Source organism: Anas acuta, chromosome 4 (assembly GCF_963932015.1).
Source record: "Anas acuta chromosome 4, bAnaAcu1.1, whole genome shotgun sequence".
NCBI lineage: Eukaryota > Metazoa > Chordata > Aves > Anseriformes > Anatidae > Anas > Anas acuta.
The window spans coordinates 46000781-46020731 of record NC_088982.1 but is presented as its reverse complement, the minus strand read 5'-3'; the positions used below and the strand labels follow the sequence as shown (position 1 = coordinate 46020731).

At 35.6% G+C, this 19951-nt stretch overlaps 1 long non-coding RNA gene across 1 annotated transcript in view; it reads right to left on the bottom strand.

Moving 5' to 3' along the window:
- LOC137856099 (uncharacterized) overlaps positions 1 to 19951 on the bottom strand; it is a 272780-nt gene that overhangs the window by 81133 nt on the left and 171696 nt on the right. The window contains exon 5 of the long non-coding RNA XR_011096196.1: positions 3128 to 3218. This is a non-coding gene — a long non-coding RNA (uncharacterized lncRNA). The remainder of the gene's footprint in view (positions 1 to 3127; positions 3219 to 19951) is intronic.

Genomic DNA, 19951 nt, shown 5'->3' with positions numbered 1-19951 from the left:
TAGAAAGAGGTGTCACTCTCGCCACCTAACTAGAATGCATATGCACTCATGAAAGCACTCTTGACTCTGATTAGTTTGCATATTGGGTTGTTCTGAATGATGAATAATAATCATATTTCTCCTTCAAAGAGTAAAACAAAACTGAAATTAATTGCAATAATGATAACAGCTCTACTAAAAAAAAAAAGAAATAATTATTTTGATGAATTTCTGTAGGCTGCTGCTAATCCTAAAACACTCTTTTGATGTTAATAAAGAGTATGAAAATGTTACTGTTTCCGTATTTTCTAACTTGCACCTTAGCTTTTATAAGTCACACCACCTAAAGTAGAAGTAAAATATCACAGGATTCTTATAATGTCAGCTCTCAATAACCTGTCAATTCTCTACTCAATTATTTGCTGATTGTTTCCAATGTGCTGAATTAGCTGCTTACTGTCACAAGGCTCCTCAAAGTGAAATTACAATTTTACTACTAATGAACATATTAAGTAACATATTAGTCTTCCAGATCCGATCTTCAGAAATCAGGTTTAAAGGTGAAGAATTGTCATTTTGGCTTGTTTCTTTTCCCAGTAAAATCCATATTACTTTGTCATTGATTTTCATACATGAAAATTTTAAAGTGCCACTTCTTAATATATGTACCACATGATTTTCCCTTATAATTGGCATATTTTACTGCTTTATGCAGTTATATTTGAGAATATAAAACAGAATAGTTGAATTCTGTATAAGGTAATTCGGTTAGTAACCTACTGTGATTAAAACAGCTATCAGTAATCTAACACCAACATATCTGTGAAGAAGGCAATGAAAAAACTGCCTCCTCTGACAGAGGGAAAATTGCAATCATGTTAGTTGATGTTTTGGAGAATAGGAACTCTGAAGAATAAATGCTCAAATTCACTGTGATCCAGAATGTGTGTATTTGTCTAAAATAACACTTGCTTTATATGCTGTTGGGCATTTGCAATTCCTCTCAAATTCTGTCATGCTGAGATTCACCTGAACAGATTTCTGCACTCATCTGTTCTGTCATGTCCTGAAGATGCTCTGAAAGCATACTCACTAGGCAAGACCTTCATAAAGAAAAAAAAAAAAAAAAAAAAGTTTGGGCTGAAACCAGATTTAGAAGAGACTTTATTTCTTATTTTATTCAAAAACTCATTGTTTTAGCCATTCATCCTGCCCTTATCATCCCTGCCTTGTCCAAGCTAAATCAGACATTGAATGATTAGGAAAGGAGATAGAGACAGACATGCACAAACACACACACCATCAAAATGTGAGAATTTGATTTTTTGGTCCTATGACCATGATGCTGAATAAGACCATGGAAAAGAGATGTTTAAACCACCAGACTGAGAAATAATCCTCCCAAACTACTTGATGTTTGTGACATTTCTTAGAGCACGAAAGACATACCATCAAACTCTTATTCTAATTCAGAAAATGTAAACTGAAACTGGATCCCTGTCTCATGTTAGTAAGTATCCCCATCGCTGAGCTTCTGTGAAAGTGTGTACCCCAAGATAAATGCTGCATAGTTACTGCTAAAAGTTGTGTTAAAATACTGAAGGTTTTCTTAAAGGAGAGGGCACTCCATTTTTAAGTCTTCTGCTTCTTCCCTTGAGCAATCAGATACTTTGTTTCTCTGACATTTTGCAGAAGGTATCATCCGTCTATCTAAATCTGATTCTGTGTGATTCACCTCTATCATCAGCAGAGTATGATTCTTCTCCTCTTAAAACAAGCATTTAAAATAGATGAGAGAAATTATGCCTTGAAAGTTTCCTCCTCTCTCCTAAAACTGTGGATGAATATAATTAATTCAAACGCAAGTGTCTACATAGTTGAGATTCAGAGTTATAGGAAATGTGTCCCAGTCTGCTTAGGTCAATCTAAATAAACACTAACTCACTGTTTAAACTTCTACTGAACCAATACGTTTTGAAAATCAAGTTACCTATAAATATGGTAAATACATAATAAGATTGCAGTACATGGTAGTTTTTGTTTGCTTTCCTTGAATCCTGTAATTATAAAACATGTGAATTCCTGTTTGCACCAATGGAGTTCTTCAGTCAATCTGTTTATGCATCTTGTATCCTACAACTTGGGACAGGTCATAGAGTACAGCTAGTTTTGCACATTTATGAAATAAAACTTTTATAACAAAGGTAAAAATAATCAGGAAAGAGGCATCTTAATACAGCAAGCTTAGACTGGCACCACAGGTTCAAATGTTCTTGCTGATTCAGCCACTCAGAATCTTCATCTTTCAAAGGAAACAAACTGAATGTTTTCAATGTAATTGTGCCTAATCTTGCACAATGAGAGCATAAAAAAAAAAATAAATCTGTTTTCTAATTTTTGCATGAGCATTAATAATGCAGTGGGACCCTTAGTAGCAATAATGGTTTGCCCTTTGCCTCTGTCTAGAATTTTGATCATTGTCCTGACTCTTGTCCTCACCCCCAGCAGTGTCTGAATTTCAAAGGTGTTACATTTCTGTAAAGTGAAGTATTCTGGAACTACTTTACTTTCATAAAGTGTTGCCAATGTCATTGTTACAGAACCTACCAGTCAGAAGATGATCTTCATATGAAATAGGCAAGATTATAGGCAAGATTATAAAGGTGAGAAAATCATAAATAACTGAGAGTGAAAAAGCAAGAAAGGAATCCTATGTATGTGAGGACAAGAGAAAATCACAAGTAATATCATTCCTGAGAATTAATGTTTTAGCTTTTTGTCACAGGATGTTCTCATTTTCCAACATCTAGTCAAAATTGCATTTATGACATTCAGTTTATTCCCTTTTCTCGCAGGATTAATCATCTAGCCACGGTAAAACAATAAACTACTATAATCTATTTCATTTTTTATTTTCCTTTCAGCCACAAACAAATTGCAGGTCTATCCCTTTCAGCCTCTCTTTCATACATTAGCAGCTATGCTGTTTGGGACAAAATTGTGGCAGGCTCATAAAAAATCTGAGCGACTGTGCATGAGATTATTCAGAAAAAATATACTCATGACTCAAAGCAGGACATCCAAATGTGCCAAGAAAGGTAAGTATGCAGCAAAAGAGGGAGTCACTAAAGAAAAAAGATCAACATACCAATATTATTCTGGTACCCATTTTCAAAAGCACCATCTCACACAGGTGTTCAACATGTCAGCAGAAGAAGTGGGTGTGGAGTTTAGAAGGGCTGTAGAAAGGAAAAGGTTTGTTAGAGCACTCCTCCTCTCCATAATTGTTTACAGATTCACATTTACCATTGGGTTCTTTTGAACATAAAAGAGCTGTATCGCAAGCCTCATAACTTCACATACTAGATTTGCTTACTATGTCCTAGTTAATTCAACAGTCTAGAATAAACAGTTTTATTAAAATTGTTTTTCTGTGACTTGAGGCTTTGTTGAGGCTTTTGGCTGATACATAAGCATACCATTAGGTTACAGAATTGTGCATCTTGTTTTTCATTTTTCCTATGCTCAGAAGTTTGCTAAGCCTGCCTGTCGTATTTACTTGCTGATTAGACTTAAATAGCCTCAAATCAAATTTTCATCTTCATGTCATACAAACAAAAGAAAATGTCATTTTTTTTTTTCCTGTGGTATGCCAGTCTGCTTCACAAACATGCCAGCCCTTGCAGAGTGCAGAAATTAATAGATATCAGGAGCCAGAGTTACATTCCAGAAGCTAGTCATTCTTGTCAACTATTTTGTATTTGCCTCGCTGATGGCCTTACTGGTGCATTGTAGCATGAACACTCTCTTGGTGTGCATTTAGGATGACCACGTGACTTGCCTGTGTTTTTGCCAATTATGAGTAATGTAAGGTAATCCTAAATGAGTGTTAACAAAACATTTATATCACCCCACACTTGCATGAATTCTCTAACACATAGCATATTGGAGAAGTATTTCTCAATTCTTAGAAGCTTTTTAGAAGAAATTGTCCAGATCTTTGGATAAGCTGGATAAGCTTTTTTATGAAAGCCCGTGCTAGGAGAGGTGGTTAAATGGTGTTATTTTCTATGTTCATGCTTCTCTAGTCTTGGTTTGGTGAGTGCAACCCTGGCTTTTTCTGGCTGCTAACATTTGTGCCAAAACAAGCCAGGATCAGCTTTTATGCTGGTAGATGGGAAATTGCTGTCAAAGAAACTTTTATAGAAGTTCTTTGCATAGTGGGATCCTGTAAACATAAAGGAGTATCTTGGAGCCTGGATAAACATGGTGAAATCCTGTCTCCATTGGGATTTTTGCCATGCATATCAGAGAAGGCAGGATTTTTAACTTCTGTGTTTAAGACTGCTTTGCTTCACAGGTTGCAGTGCCTGTCCAGTGACTTTGCAGGTCTAGCAGGGATGCCAGGCGGGAAAACCCCACTGTTTTTAGTGTGCTGAGAGATCTTTTTTGATTCAAAGAGCTGTGCCATTCCTGGAGCTTTTATTCACTGCCAAGAGCTAACACAACTTAGGCAAATAGCAGACACTGGCTGCAGTTCTTCAGAGCAGTCCACTTTGTTCTATTTTTAATTGAATGCCAAAACACAAGCTTCTGGCCTTAAGGAGGAGAATAAAAACAGTGTCCAGTGCCTTCAGATTGCAGGAAGTTCTGCTCTTGCATTTACGACAGAAGTCTGAAAGAAGATTTGCTAGCAAGTAAATATTTTGGAATAATTATTTTGCCCCACAGAACTGTAAAATATTAAATAAATGTGAGAATTCAAAACATAATGTATAAAAGCCCAGGTATAAGCCCTGTAACTTTGGGATATATTTTGTTCTGCAGCATGACTATTACCAGAAGATGATACAAAAATTTTGTTTGAAGTTCTTTATACCAATTCAAACATGAAGCAAAATCAACCAATTTACTTTATTTATTTATTTTATATATATATATATATATAATTATTATAAGGTAAAGAACACAGGAAATACTTAAATTCTTTTCTGATAGATGGCCACTTTAATTTTAATAGAAATATGCTCTACAATGTAGGCACAAACATAATGTTATAAGTCCTTAAAGAAGAAATTCCACTATTTATTAGCTATCACAAGTATGAAGGGCATTAGTGACAGTAGTGACATCTGTTATAAGAGTCCTTGGTAAAGACTGAAATTTAGACACTGATGTACCATATATGTTGATAAGCCATATAACTTTTAAAAGCAGGCAGCTAGAAAGTGACTGAAATTAATGTTAAAAATTACTACAGGCTATTACACTTCATTTGCTAGCCTGGTAAGAGAAACCTTACATCTATTTTCTTCAGCAAGAAGATTTTGAAAAGGAGAATATAGGTCAATTAAGAGTTATGGCACGAAAATAATAGAACATATTCTAGAAGAATGGTCAAGATGATCAAACAAAATGGCAATTCATTTCTATTTCATTATGATAAACATGAAGGTCACCCATCTATTAATCCATAAAACAATTCATCTCATCTCATGTCAACAATATTGAATTATTTAAGTAACGTAATCATGTATCATAAGTTTAAGGGGCCATGTCATCTGAAACTTTGATTTAGTTGATGAAATCATCAGGGGAAAAAGAGCAAATTTCTTATGAACACGTCAGTGTTACATAACAGTGTACCAAAGGAGCAGCTTTTCTGAGTCCTACCAGATGTCTAGCATGTCCTAGATGTCCTGCACCTTCAACCACTAGCTGAGGCATAAGAAAGGTGTGAGAAACATTTCACTGGCATATCTTTCCAACTGCACAGGAATTTCCCTGAGTTGGAAACAGACTGCTTTATCATAGAATGTTATCAAAACATGCTTAAACTGAAATCCAAATTCATAGCCATGTTACTGAAGTACATATCTCATTTAACTTTTGGGTAATTTTGTAATTTTTCAAAGAAACAAACAAAAAAAATACACAAAAACCATATTAATTGAAGATTGCACAGAGAACATTAGTGCATTGTGATCTGGTTGAAGGACCTGGGCCTGCTAAAATTACAATACTAAAAGTTGTGTGTAGATTGAGGTATTAGGGTGGAGCCCAAATCTCCTAGTTTATATTAGATTCAATAAACTTGCAGATCACATGCTTACATGAACATTGATTCAATGTCCAAGTTTACCCTTGAATTCCAATCCCATTGCTTGAATGGAAGCTCTTTTTTATTTCCTTGCATTGATAAATAAAAACCCCACAGGTTTACTTTAGAAGAGGAAAAATGCATAGTGTATGTTATTAATCATGTTATTGTTATTTTTATAGGGCAGCACCTATGAGTTACCAAAGACTGGTACCCCTTTATGCTAGGCATTTGGAAAACACATGCACAGTCCCTTCAGCATAGAGTCTTCAACAATGCAATGGAATACAATTCCAATTACAGAAAAAATAGTAGAAAATACCATAAAAACAAGAGTCACACCAAAGATCTACTTAGTCTATATTCTCACTGACAGTGACCGAAAGTGGAAAAACTACAAAATGGCTGATGTTGGCAGGGTCCTCTGGGTTCACCTGGTCCAACCCCTGCTCAAGCAAGGCCCTGTAGAGTAGGGTGCCCAGGACCACTTCCAGGTGGCTTTTGAGAATCTCCAAGGAGGAGACTCCACCACCTCTCTGGGCAGCTTGTGCCAGTGCTCCATCACCCGCACAGTACTGAAGTGCTGTCTGGTGTTCAGAGGGAACCTCTTCTGTTACAGCTTGTGCCCAGTGCTTCTTTTTCTGGCACTGGACACCACTGAAAATTGCCTGGCTCCATCTTCTGTACACCCTCCCTTTAGGTATTTATAGACATTGATAATATCCCCCCCAGGTTTTCTCTTCTCCATGCTAAAAAGTCCCAGCTCTCTCAGCCTTTCCTCACAGGAGAGACTTAATATCCTCTTCCTTATCCATTCCAATATCCTTATCCATAATAATCTAATTATTAATCTGGGGACATTTTTACTCAATTGAGCTCCTCACAAGTTCTGTATCAGCTAAGCAGAATATTTCATTACTATACACTGGGCTATGCCACACCTGTTGTTCAGATGAACCCTTTTCTGGCAAAACTTCACCATTATTTGCTCATCTCTATGCTGTTTAATTAAGATGTATTACTTTTTCCTTGAGAAGTAGGGCCTAACATTATCATTCTATTACTTTTGTTGTGAAAGGATTGAAAAAGTTGGCTATTTCTTCTCATAGTTATCAGGCTCTGAAATAATTTGAAAAAATATTTTAAGGGATTATTTTTAGTGTGAATGTTTTAAATTTTACACACTTCACATGATACACTGCCAAAAAAGTATCAAACTATTAGGTCAGATTCCTAAAGATGTTAGTGAGTCAGATTCGTAGAGATCTTAGTGGCAATATTCCATGCTCATCACATATAGGAAAAATAGTCTGGTGGACTTGGGAACTATAATTAATCTCATGCTAGTTAACTTGAATCTGACGATTAAAAAGAGCTGACACAAGTAAATCTCTTATTTTGAAATTTTAAGTTAGAAAATACTTGAAAATATTCAAGTATTCAAGATGGAATAAAAATATTCAAAGGTATTAAATAATTAATTTTCACTTTTCTAAGACTTTATATATGCACACACTGCAAATATGTTTTGTAGTCCACTCTTTTTTTTTTTTTCTTCTTTTTTTTTCCAAAATTTTCAGTAAGCTCTGAAGAAGCTCTGAAGTGTTTGAAGGGCTTTGTTTTGCTGCAACTAAGCATGGAAACATCTGCCTGGTCAATGTAATATGCAAATAGTTGCAGTAGCCTGAATGAAAATCCATCAAGGAAAACAAAGATATAGTGTAGGACAACGCAGTGTTTTCCAAACAAGTATATTGCAGAGTCATACCTGATATAGGAATTCCACAACACCAGTTCTTATTCAGGCTAAATTTCAGGTTTTGATTAATGAAACAGTCAGACTAAAGGACTCTGTTAAATGAGGTATATCTACACTATGCTTATTTTGAGACCGTGTGGCTGCCTAGTAATGCTAATGCTTTTCTGACACTTCTTGGGCAGGAATATTTCAATAGTACCTTATTATAAACTGGATCATTTTTGGAAAACCAAATGATATATCACATGAGACTAAGTGCATTTTTAATGTATTCAGGAGTTGCAGGCTCATTTATTGGAAATTTGTTTGATTGTTTCTACAGGTCTTTCTTACATATATCTTCAGGAAACTGAAGGTATTTTTATATGTATTTAAAGGGATAACTCAGATTTTTGAAAATGTTATTCAGAATAAATAATAATTTGTATGTTGAGTTGGATTTTAGATAAAAGCAACAGGAACTTGATTTAGAATCATAGAATCATAGAATATTCCGAGTTGGAAGGGATAAGGATCATCAAGTCCAACTCCTGGCACCGCATAGGTCTATCCAAAAGTTTAGACTGTGTTACTTAACACAGAAAATATATTATATTTTTGACAACTACTATATATCTGTAATATCCAGACTTCTTATAGGCTTCATTGTTTCTATCTAGACATGCTCAAAGAACTTCAAAGGGTTCTTTTGTACTCTAGTATAGACTACAAAGCATAGTGTCTTTGATTATGAAAGTCTAGCAAGATTCATTTCAAATATTACAGTAAGACTTCCTCAAAATTGCAAAAGGAAAAAAAAATGTTACTGATACAGTTTGTGGATGCATCAGTTGCACATATTTGTGTAGCTTATTAAAGTACATTATGGCATAGCAAATGCATTTCCACATGCTCCTTAGTATTCCCTACTGTTCATAAAATCACAAGATATTACTATTCATAACTAGAAGTTAGAACAGATGTGGCATACCAATCTGGAAAATGCTGGCTCCTGATTATGAGCACTTCTGCAACACTTTCCTTTTACTCCTGAATTTTAATAATGACTAGACTGTAAACTTTGGAATACAACTCAGCTGAACTGAAAGATCAAATGAAAAGAGCAAGGATGTCAGAAAGTAGGTTGGATAGAATACATACTACAACATAAAATAATATATATATATATATATATATATATATATAAAGTACATAATTAATGACTCTTTCTTCTCCTAAATACCCATTCTCTTCTATTGCTGTTGGCAACCAGAGTGGGTATTCCCTTACTTCATTCGTAAACTCCCACTGCTCTGTTCTTCACCTTAGGAGTGAAATAAATGTATTGAAAGTACCTCAGGATTCGGTTCAGCTATCAAAACAACCTTTTCATTCACAAATACAGAGGCTATGGATGGATGAAATTTAGAAAATGTATCTGTCAGTTTAAAATATGATCTTTTCCTTCCTAGGATGCAGTCTCAGAGCTCCTGTTCCTCTGTGTACGTGCATATGTGCCTGTTTGCAGTCACTCTGAGCACACAATGAAGTGGCAAATACAAAGAGGGTTCTAAATTAGATAATTGCCCTGGAAGCAGAAGCTGCATAACTCAGCTCTGTCTAAGTAGATCTCTCCATAAATTCTCAGAAACCTGCAAAAGAGTAGTCTCACAAGGCAGCATCAGCAGGGAGTAGGGGCTGTTGCAGTGTTATCACATTTTAAAGCAAAGCACAATGCAAGCTGTGCTAAACATGAGCTTCTGTGACTGGAGAGTATGTTGCAGGTAAGCAGTGCCACTTCCAGGGACTCATTCTCCTGGATATTCCATATTTTTTGAATGGGTCATTGATGGTCTTATTTCTAGCTTTCCATGGATGAAAGCATGACTTTCTTATGAGAACTTGTGTAAACTCTGGTGCAAATATCATTGAAACTGATGTCTGCCAAGAATAATATTTTACAGGTTCTAAAGCCTCTGATAAACCATGTAATACAACCACAATTTATATGCATCACAGAGGTATATTATCCCAGAGAAAAACTAGGTTTTCTTCTTTAATCAGTATTATGTATACGATCAGAATTATTTATTGTTTTTCAGTAAAAAGCTGCTTCTTTGATCTTCAAACTGTTAGCCAAAGTATCTGAATTTCTTTTGTAAGGTTGAAAGTCACAAAAATTGTAAAATAATAAGAAATTACTTTCAAATATATATATATATATATATTTTTTTTTTTTTGAAGAGACTGAGTTGTTATGGAAGAAATGCAAAGCATTACTTATGTTCTTCAGATATTTAGTTTGTAGGTAAGTTTCAGAGTGTGCTTCAGAACATTTTCAAAATTAATCTAAATTTCACAGCTCCATAATCATGTAACCTCCTGCTTTATTACCTGTCACCCTATTTCTGTGTCTTGGAAGTTCCACGACAGTTAGTTCATCTGGCACTATTTCCTAAGACACAAATCATGATTCCATCCGAACTTGTCAAAACACAAATTAAGTCAAAAATTTTCTCTATGATGACATCTAGAATTATGAAAAATATACTCTACTTTTCACTAAGTACATTTATGAAAAATGCAGTATTGTTTGCTACACTGTCAGAAGCTCTCTGATTACACACAGCACATATGCATGTGTTTCATAAATAGCTTTGTCACTTACAGTCTGATTTCAACTGAAATTAAACAAAAAGACATTGATCTCAAAGATTATTTTGTTTACATACATTTTGCAGAAATAGATGGTCAAACTGAGGATTGAAACCATATAAGCTTCGGCTGAGGGAAAGGCTGCAGAAGGAGTTCACATTTTTTTATGACCCCCAAGAATCTGCATGCCAGCACTTATAAATATTCATGTCATAGGAAAAGCTTCAAGGTTTTAGTACCTCAGAAATCAAGGCCAACCAACCAGAAGGCAACAGTCCACAGGCAATGGGGCTTCATTGATTCTGCAGCTCTACATGCCACTTGTTAATTATATGACTTTTTGTTAGACATGGATTTATGGGGGTAGGGGAAGGGGCGTGGTTAAGAAATCAGCCTCCTTTCTTCACACAATAAAGTGCTGTGCATCTGTCCGGAATTTCTGAGGTCTGAGCTCAAGCCAAGTTGCCTGATGTCTGGAAGCCGTGACCAGTATCTGAAGAACTCACTCATGGTGCATCTGCACGAAAAAAGTCACATACTATGGGTCTACTATGGATAGAAATTTTGTGCAATTACCTTGTATAGCAGCATACCCACCTTTATCTACCAGTTAAGATCAGTGGGGGTGGAATTTGTTTAAGCAAAAAATTAAGCAATGAAAACAATCACTCATTTCCCATGTTCCACATACACATTAAGCAGATAAGAGGCAACGCCATTTTCCCCGGTCCAGTGACCACTTGGAATGGATGAAAAAAAAATGCTACTTGAAGGTTTTATGTTCATTGGGAGAAGGGGTAATGGTGCATTTTGCAAACAGAGGATGGTGGAGAATGCATGTACAACTACCATGTTCTAAGTAGCATTGTGACTTAGGTAACGGAAATTAATATATACTATATAGTGAATAGGGAGATTAGGAAGCAAGCTGACAGTTGAGGGAATTCATTTTACAAAACATTTAAATTTTGTGCCATTTATGCAACTGAATCTGGGGCACTGAAACAAGTATATTACATACAGTAGTATAACCGCTTTGATCCTTTCAGCTGACGGCAGCTGCTCCTGCACCTCTGGATACAATCAGGTCTTCCCATTTTTGAAAACAAGGGCAGAACTTCCAAGTCTGAAAAGCGGTGCTTTTGTCTTCTTCAAGGATTAACACTAAGAAAAATTCTTCCTACTGGTGAATTACATAGGTAGTCTTTAACAGTGAGCTCTGAGCTGTCATTTTAGGCTGTGTGAAGGATGGCACTAAGGTAGCTGGAGTTTCTGCCCTGTATTGGGTGTCTCTGCCCTTCTTCAGCTAGCACAATCAAAGTGTGCTCAGACCTGCCTGCAATTGCCAGTGTAGGCATGCCCTCCTTCACATATTTGTACTGTGATTTTAGGCAAGTTATAATCAGTAGAAAATGGGTGGTGCTGGAAAAGGGTTAGAACTTGTCTGGAATTTTTGGTTAAACATCAAGAAATTCTGATTCTTGAAAACAGAGCCTTTTCATGGAAGCATGTTAATCCTGAAATGGAAAATTCTCAAAAGGATAGTTCAGATTGAAAGTCAAGTGTCTGGATGAAAGCAAAAAAAAAAAACCTGAAAACTTAAATGATCATGGAACCAATTAACAACAGTTTTTATCTGGGATTTAGGCAGCCAGCATCTGAAATCTCTGTTTTTGTATCAGATAGAGCAGAGATTTAAGATCTGGACTCCCATATTACAAATGTCAGTCTTCTTCAGGTCAAAAGTAGCAACACTAACAAGTGAAGAAAATTCCCCTTTGAAATTACAAGCTTACTATTCTAATGTAGGTTCCTAGAAAGATGTTGGAGAAAAAAAAAATAATTTATAAACATTAAATGAATAATGAAAACAAAGAAATAAACAATATGAAAACAGCTAACAACAAACTATCTAATTGGGTATGGCCAGGATGGAGTTCCCTTTTTTCATAGCAGCCGCCATGGTGATGTGTTTTGGATTTGTGACTAAAACAGTGTTGATAACATACAAGTGTTTTGGCTGTTGTTGAGCAGCACTTGCATACTTTGAGGCTTTCTCTTTTCCCTGCTCTGTACCTGTTGTTATTATTTTGAATTTAGTATTTTCATTCTTAAGTATATTTAGATTGTCTTTTGCCTATCCCCTTAATTTCATTAATTCTTTAAAATAACCTACAATGGTTAATTTCATGTAAACAAGTAGGGTAAAGATAGAGGGTAATGCCCAAAAAAGCAAAAGTTCCTATAACAGGTAGTATTACTGTAAGTAAAATTTTGTCCAAAACATCATCCATTGGCAAGCTTCATATTTTTGATCCCTGCTTATTGTACATTATCATAGTATTTTAAGGAAAATTAGAAAGTGAAATAATTTAGATTAAAATTTGTGATAAAAGAATGAAGCATAAAATGGCTGGAGATGGCCTGAATGATGCCAATGAGCATTAACTCTGTATCAGAAAAAAAAAAAAATAAAATACATAGATTTAAGTGCAAGATTAAGTACTTTACCCTACAGACTAAACACAGGATTAAACTCTTTCAGTTATTTAGCAAAGAAGAGAGAGCTAATGCAGAAAGTTTCTGTCCAGAATTACACTGAAAAGCTATGCTTAGTGACACCAAAATTACCATCCTAAATGAAACAGTAGGAAAAGAGTGTTTTACAGAAATAGTCTAGTCCATGTTTTTACTGGATTGAGTTCTTAGGAAAAATAAAGAAAAAATAAAAAATAAAAATCAATCTCTGGTGTTTATTTTCAAATAAAAATTTATGGGGAAGTCGAATTTCCTACCAGAAAAACTTGGAATGATGCACTAGAGTATGTTTGGGTAAAGAAGTCATCAAAGCATCTACACACCTCTCTATATATGTGTACTAAAGCACAGGTTCCTCCACTTTTAAATTAATCCTACTTATGGATAACATTTAAATAGTTTCCTTGAATTTCTCAGAAAACACATTTTCTTGAAATATAAATCCAATCTCCAGTAAATGCCTTGAGACGGGTACGAAATATTGAAAGCAAATGAAAGCAAAGTAGCAACAGGCACAGATCTGTGAAGACAAATAATTGTGGCTTTGGTCACCTTTCACTAGAGGATTCTTCTTTTTGTTGAGAACTGAATATTTTTCATATGTGTTTATGTGATATCATCTTTTATAGTCTTAATTTCTTTTACAGTTAAGTTTACTGTTCCACAAAAATACAATGCAACTGCAGTTTGGCTTTATAATTCTTTTAAGAAGTACATTGTTGTAACTTTGCAAATGTACAGTAAAAATGTAGGCAATCTTAAAAAAAAAAAATAAAATTAAGTAAACTATTTTTAACAATATTTTTTATATTAGAGCACACTGAAAATAGATTCCCATATTTTATTTTCATAGGCAGACAATCTGGTGGCTGCTTACAGAGATCAATTTTAAATTTTCAGATAAAATATTTTAGTAGGCAGTGGAATAGTGTGCTGGTTATCATTTTCAGATCACTGAAAGTAAATTGGAAAAAATTAATAAGACCTTTCCCTAAAGCCCTGAAAGCTTCAGCCAAAAGTATTTTGGCCAATTTAATTAACTACTGTGTATATTGGTTCTACTACTTCAACTTCAGATGAACCCTTTGCAATTCCTTTGCCAGGTGGCTAATGGCAGCAAAAATGGGCTGGATACAATATATCAAAGGCCCCTCTCAACAAATAAATAAACCTAGCTGAAGTCCACTCTAAACTGTGGAAAAACTATACACCATCTTTATATGCACCTTCTTTATATGGCTACCACATATAAAATCTCTGAGATAGGCACCTACTAGGAGAGCAGGAAGTAAATGTGTTTAAGAATTTTTCAGAATAAAAACACAGTAACATGGGCAACTAAATAGTTAGAGACTTATTTACCCATGATGAGAACTCCGGCGATGGCACTCTCTTCCCAGACACCAGTGAGAATATCCCAGAGGTGACAGTTTCCTGATATTAATTCATCTATCCTCTAGTGTCCATTTCTAAATTGGTACAGAACACAACAGAAATTGTAGTACCTCTCTGTTAAGGTCTGCTTCTATTTTTTCAAAGTGCTTCTTGCTAAATCCCAGCTAGAAGCACCATTCTCTTCCTACTGAATTAACTATATGACAGAGATAGGTATGGAGGTAGGGTCCATGAAGCATATGTCTCCTTATAATGCCTTCCAGCTATATATAGCTCCCCCAGTATTATTTCATGCCATCTTTGTTTTGTGTCCTCAAATGAATCCTCAGCTGGGGAGCAAAAAGGAACCTAGGACAGCTGAACAGAATCCCAGGTCGGCACTAAACCCCACCATTCAATCTATTCCTTCCCTTTATTCTCTAGCAAAAGGCATCACCCAGGTTGGGCTGCAATTATTCACAAGACTTCAGGAACTGCAAGCAGGCAGCCTATGCAAATAAAATCTATTCCTACAATTTCACCTCTCCTGGAAGGTCTGTTCTTCCCATTCAATACTAATATTTCTTTAGGCAAAAGTGCCCATAAATGAGCAAATTTCCAGCACTGGAAATTTACTAAATTTATTTCAAGAAATGGAACACTTTGGAGGCTGTTTTCCAAAATAGATGGTAGTGAAGAAGCCTAACCAGCAGTAATGACATTTTAATAGTAAGTATAGACAGACCATCAAGGTTCAGAATTGCAAGCCCAAGGTGTTAAATTAATTCTTGGTCAGGGATCTATTTGTTCAGTGAATCTGGCCTGCTACCTTCACTTTTCAGAGGCCAACTTTTCTCTATTCCTTTCATCCCAGTTCAGGTGTTAGCTGCTCACACATCTTAACCACACAGCCCCCCATAAGGGGCTGTTTTCACACAGCCCTCCCTGCTATTTACATTTTGACGCCTCTTTCCCATGTGGAATCATTAGCAGCTAAATACACATGTCTGACCACAAGGCAAGACATAATGAATTCATGCTTTAGCTGCTAAATACACATGCCTGCTGCATGTGCCAACTGTGGATTGGTGGAAAAGCACTGAATATCTAGGAAAGGGAAGTAATTACTTAGGGCTGGTATAAGGCTCTTGCATATGCACCACAGCAGCCCAAACCAGGCTCCAGCTTCTGCAGCAACCAGGACTGTAGCATATCAACCCTCCACTCCCCCAGTTATCCAACCCATTCTCAAGATGTCTTGAATGGTAGTATATTGGAATGTTTAATTGCCACTTTTAATGCATATCTTATCTCATACTTGTTTTGAGTCAGTTTCTCATCATCACTTCTTTATTGTGCCATTCTAATTTAAAGACCTTTGTTACCCTTTTTTCCTCTCTAGAGATACATAACATTTATTACTATTACTATTACTATTACTATTACTATTACTATTACTATTACTATTACTATTACTACTATTACTACTATTATTGCTATTATTGCTATTATTGCTATTATTGCTATTATTACTATTATTACTATTATTGCTATTATTACTATTATTAAACTGGAAACTTCAACAGGCAAAAACATAGAGGAGGAAGATGGCTGACAGAAGTCCATATCATATTGAAACAGTTTAGAAAAAACATAAGAGGATCACAGCCCAACTATTCCCAGAATCTCAGAATGGTTGAGGTTCACAGGGTCTTCTGGATCAATCTGGTCCAACTCTCAGCTCAAGCAGGGCCACCCGGAGCAGGGTGCCCAGGACACATCCAGGAAGTTTCTGAAGATCTCCAAGGAAGGAGACTCCACCACCTCTCTGGGCAGCCTGTGCCAGTGCTCTGTCAAGAGTAAGAGGGTACACAGTCCCATCATCCTAGATAGTTAATGAGGATATTGAACAGAATTGGACCTAGTACTGGCCCTTAGAGTACACTACTAGTTACTGGCCTCCAAATAGTCTTCGTACCACTGATCACCACCCTTTGGGTCTAGCTATTCAGGCAGCTTTCAACAGTGCATTGGGTATCCATTGAGCTTTCTGTATTTCAATGATATCTAACTGCATACAGTGAAGTAGCTCAAAAAGAAAACAATCATAGTCAGACAAATAGCTGGAGAAGGCCATATTCTTTCAGTATGTATCTCTCAGAGTTTTATCTGGCCATATGGATGATTCAGTGATGGCTTTTGAGGTCATAATATTCCTAAACATATGCTGAAACATACTAACTGCGGATGTAAACTTTGTTGAACTGTGACAGTTGATAATGCTGAAGCTTCTGACAAGCACTGGGATGATACTGAGAGCGTGAGAGAACAGGTAGGACAGCTGGGGCAAACCACCACAGTTGTGATCACACCCTTGGATGTGCCTGTGGATGCAAAGTCAGAGTGCCTGTGCCCCATCTGCTTCACTGGCAGAGATCTTGTAAAAGACAAAGTAGCTACGGTCATTATACTGTATGGGCTTTTCCTACACTTTTCTTGTGGGAAGGTGTGGACAGGGTAGGGAAAAGCTATACTTCAGCATTATTTCATGTATTTAGGACTTCTTTCTTATCCAGTACTTTAGAGGTCCTAGCCGATAACCATGGAAGAGTCATATTGAAACAATGCCCTGCTTCTGTTTTGAAAAGCAAAGTATAATTAGAACTGACACAGTGAGCTTATGGCTCAAACCTTCTCAGTCAGTAATCCTTCCTCTGGACATGCATTTTGAATTCTCATTCTCTTGCTGAGTAAGAGATCTAGGATTTATAATTAATATAAAGAATTATTGCATCAATTATGGTGCTTGTAAGACAGAATTTCTCCCTGTTTTGAAATTCAGCTGAAGAACTTTCACTTTTATTGTAAGAATGCAACAATAAAAATCCTTATCAAAAATAAATTGTGGTGTTTTTTTATTCATTTACTCAAATCCTTTTCAACTGTTAGGTTTCTTACTAGATTTTTATTTTATTTTAATTTATTTCAGGCAAACACACTATTTTTTGAAGCTAGTTAGATCTTCCTTTGCAAAGATGATGCAAAACGTGGCATAACATTATAACATTTTATTTCCTACATGCTTATTTCCTCACAGAAATATATTTTAAACATGTATTTCATAATAGACATTTTCTTAACATTTTAAAACTTCAAAGGATCACTATTTTTATTACTATTTTATCATATATTTTACTTTCTTTTACCTAATACTTATTAGCGCATGGAGTATGAGTGCTGCAAAAAGAGAAATGCCGTTTATTCTTCCAGAGAAGTACAAGCTGCTTTTCTCATTCTTACTGTGAGCTACTTTGAACATCATTTCCATTGAGCATGCCAACTTTTCATGTTTTGTGAGCCAAGGCCTCCTAATTTCATAGCCAGCTTGCATCACCATGCAAGTTCAATTTCTATTTTCTACCTTAAGGATTACAGTGATGAAATCTGACTCGGTTACCTTAGGGCTAAAAAGACTGAAGTTTTGATCAATGATCACTGTCGGCTTTAGGACACATTTTCTTTAATCCTATTTAGCGTGCTGGAGCCATTAGGATTGTTTTGCTGTAGTTAATTTGGGTTTTTGGAATAGAAACAATCCTTAATTTAATCATAAAAGTTTGTTCATGTCAACCACATTTCTGGATCTGTTAAAGTTTCATTAAATATGCTGCCTGTTCAGCTGTGCTTTGAGATTTAGGTGATGCTGTCTAACTTTCACAGAGCAATTATTTATAACTGACAATTTTCTGTCAAGGTCCTTGAACAACATAGCTTTGGATGTATGAAATGCAAGACATTTATTTTAAACAAAAATAAGATAAGTGACAATACTGCAGGAAATAACAAGATGTGGAAATAAATGTAGTGGAAAATGGACAAATAATCTCTAATTGATTGCATTTCCAATTAATCCACCTCCCTTACTGCATCCCTCATCCTCTCAAACATGAAAAAAGAGAAAACTAATATGAGATTAGTCCTTGTGGTTAACGAAGCAGAAGACAACCAGAATATCATAGATGGAACTTAGTGCAAGCAATTTTATTTTCAATAGAGCTGTTTCATTTTTATCCTGACCTACAGATTGTGCTGATATATTGTAAATCACCACTTTTACCAACTTTTACCAAACCATTATGTGGTTTGGTAATGCAAAGTAACATGTTTTGAGGGCCAGAGTAGGATTACCAAACTAATTCCTGCAATGGTTATTTTATTTTATTTTAAATGGGAGACCAGTTCACATTGCTGAGATCTAATTTCATTAAACTTAACACCCTTATTCAGCAGGCTGTGAGTTTTAGTTATTTATTAATCAAGAATCCTGACACAGTGCTGATTACTTTTCATTATTTCCTAGCTTATTGAGGTTTTAGCTGTGTTTACAAGGATTACACTATTACTTCATTGTGTCTTTGTTCGCTTGAAAGGACAACACCCCTTTATTAACTTAGCATCTACTGCACATAATTATTTCTAGGCAGAGTTTACCTTGATTAAGGGAGCCCATGCAAAATCTCCATACTGCAAGACTGCACATGGTTAGCAATTGATGAAGCTGGCACACACTCAAGCTAGGTAGATACCACATGGTTAGAACATGCATACCAGCTTTAGTTCTGCTGTAGTTCAAGGGAGTGTTGGAGAAAGACTTAAAAAAATGCAGGGATTAGGTGGATATGTTATTTCAATGGCCCATGAACCTAACATGAAAGAGCAACTCATGCTTCTGAAAGTAAATCCTCAGGATGCTAAGGTAACCTGTGACGTGACCCAAGGTTTGGGATAGCTATTGTCCCTCAAGTGACTTCTACCACCTCACATCCCCTAAAAAAACAGTTCTTTCTTATTGAGATAAAATAAGCTTTATCACACACATTAATTTGAGTGTGACCCTACTTAAACAATTCCAGACCATAAGCTACAATACAAATGAGCATGCAATTTACTAGTTTTGCACATAACTGTGAGTGTTGGTTTTATATAATGTTACTTAAGTGGGAAACAATTTGTAAACTATTGTGATATTTGGATTTCTAACAGCTAGTCAGGAATCTTCAAGCTTCTTAGCAGATAAAACATGTGAAGAATTTAATTTTCAAAAACCCTGTATATGCTGCATTGCATCTTTGAAAACATATAACCTGTGTTTTTTCAGTTGAACACGATTATGTATTATACACTTTCTTTTTCAATTGCAGCTGTAGTTAGAAGTATTTAGACTATAATGCTACAGAACTTGCATAAATAAGAACCTGAGGTCAAACATTCACATTATTGTCTGAAATTTACAGCTGAAACCTTATTTTCCCACAGGTCTTCCTTTGTAAATATATACGTAACTCCTTAATATCAATCCTCAGGCTATACAAGTGTGTACAAGTAGTTAATATTATTTTTACTCCACTATTTCTGCCTGTTTGCTAATCTGGAAACAGTAGAGGTCATTTAAACAACTACCCAATTAATGAGTCTGATTAAAGATTAGCAGAAGCTTTAGTAGTCTACATTTGGGTAAGCTTCCATACCCCAAAAACTATATTCAGCATTTTCTAGTCCTTTACTTT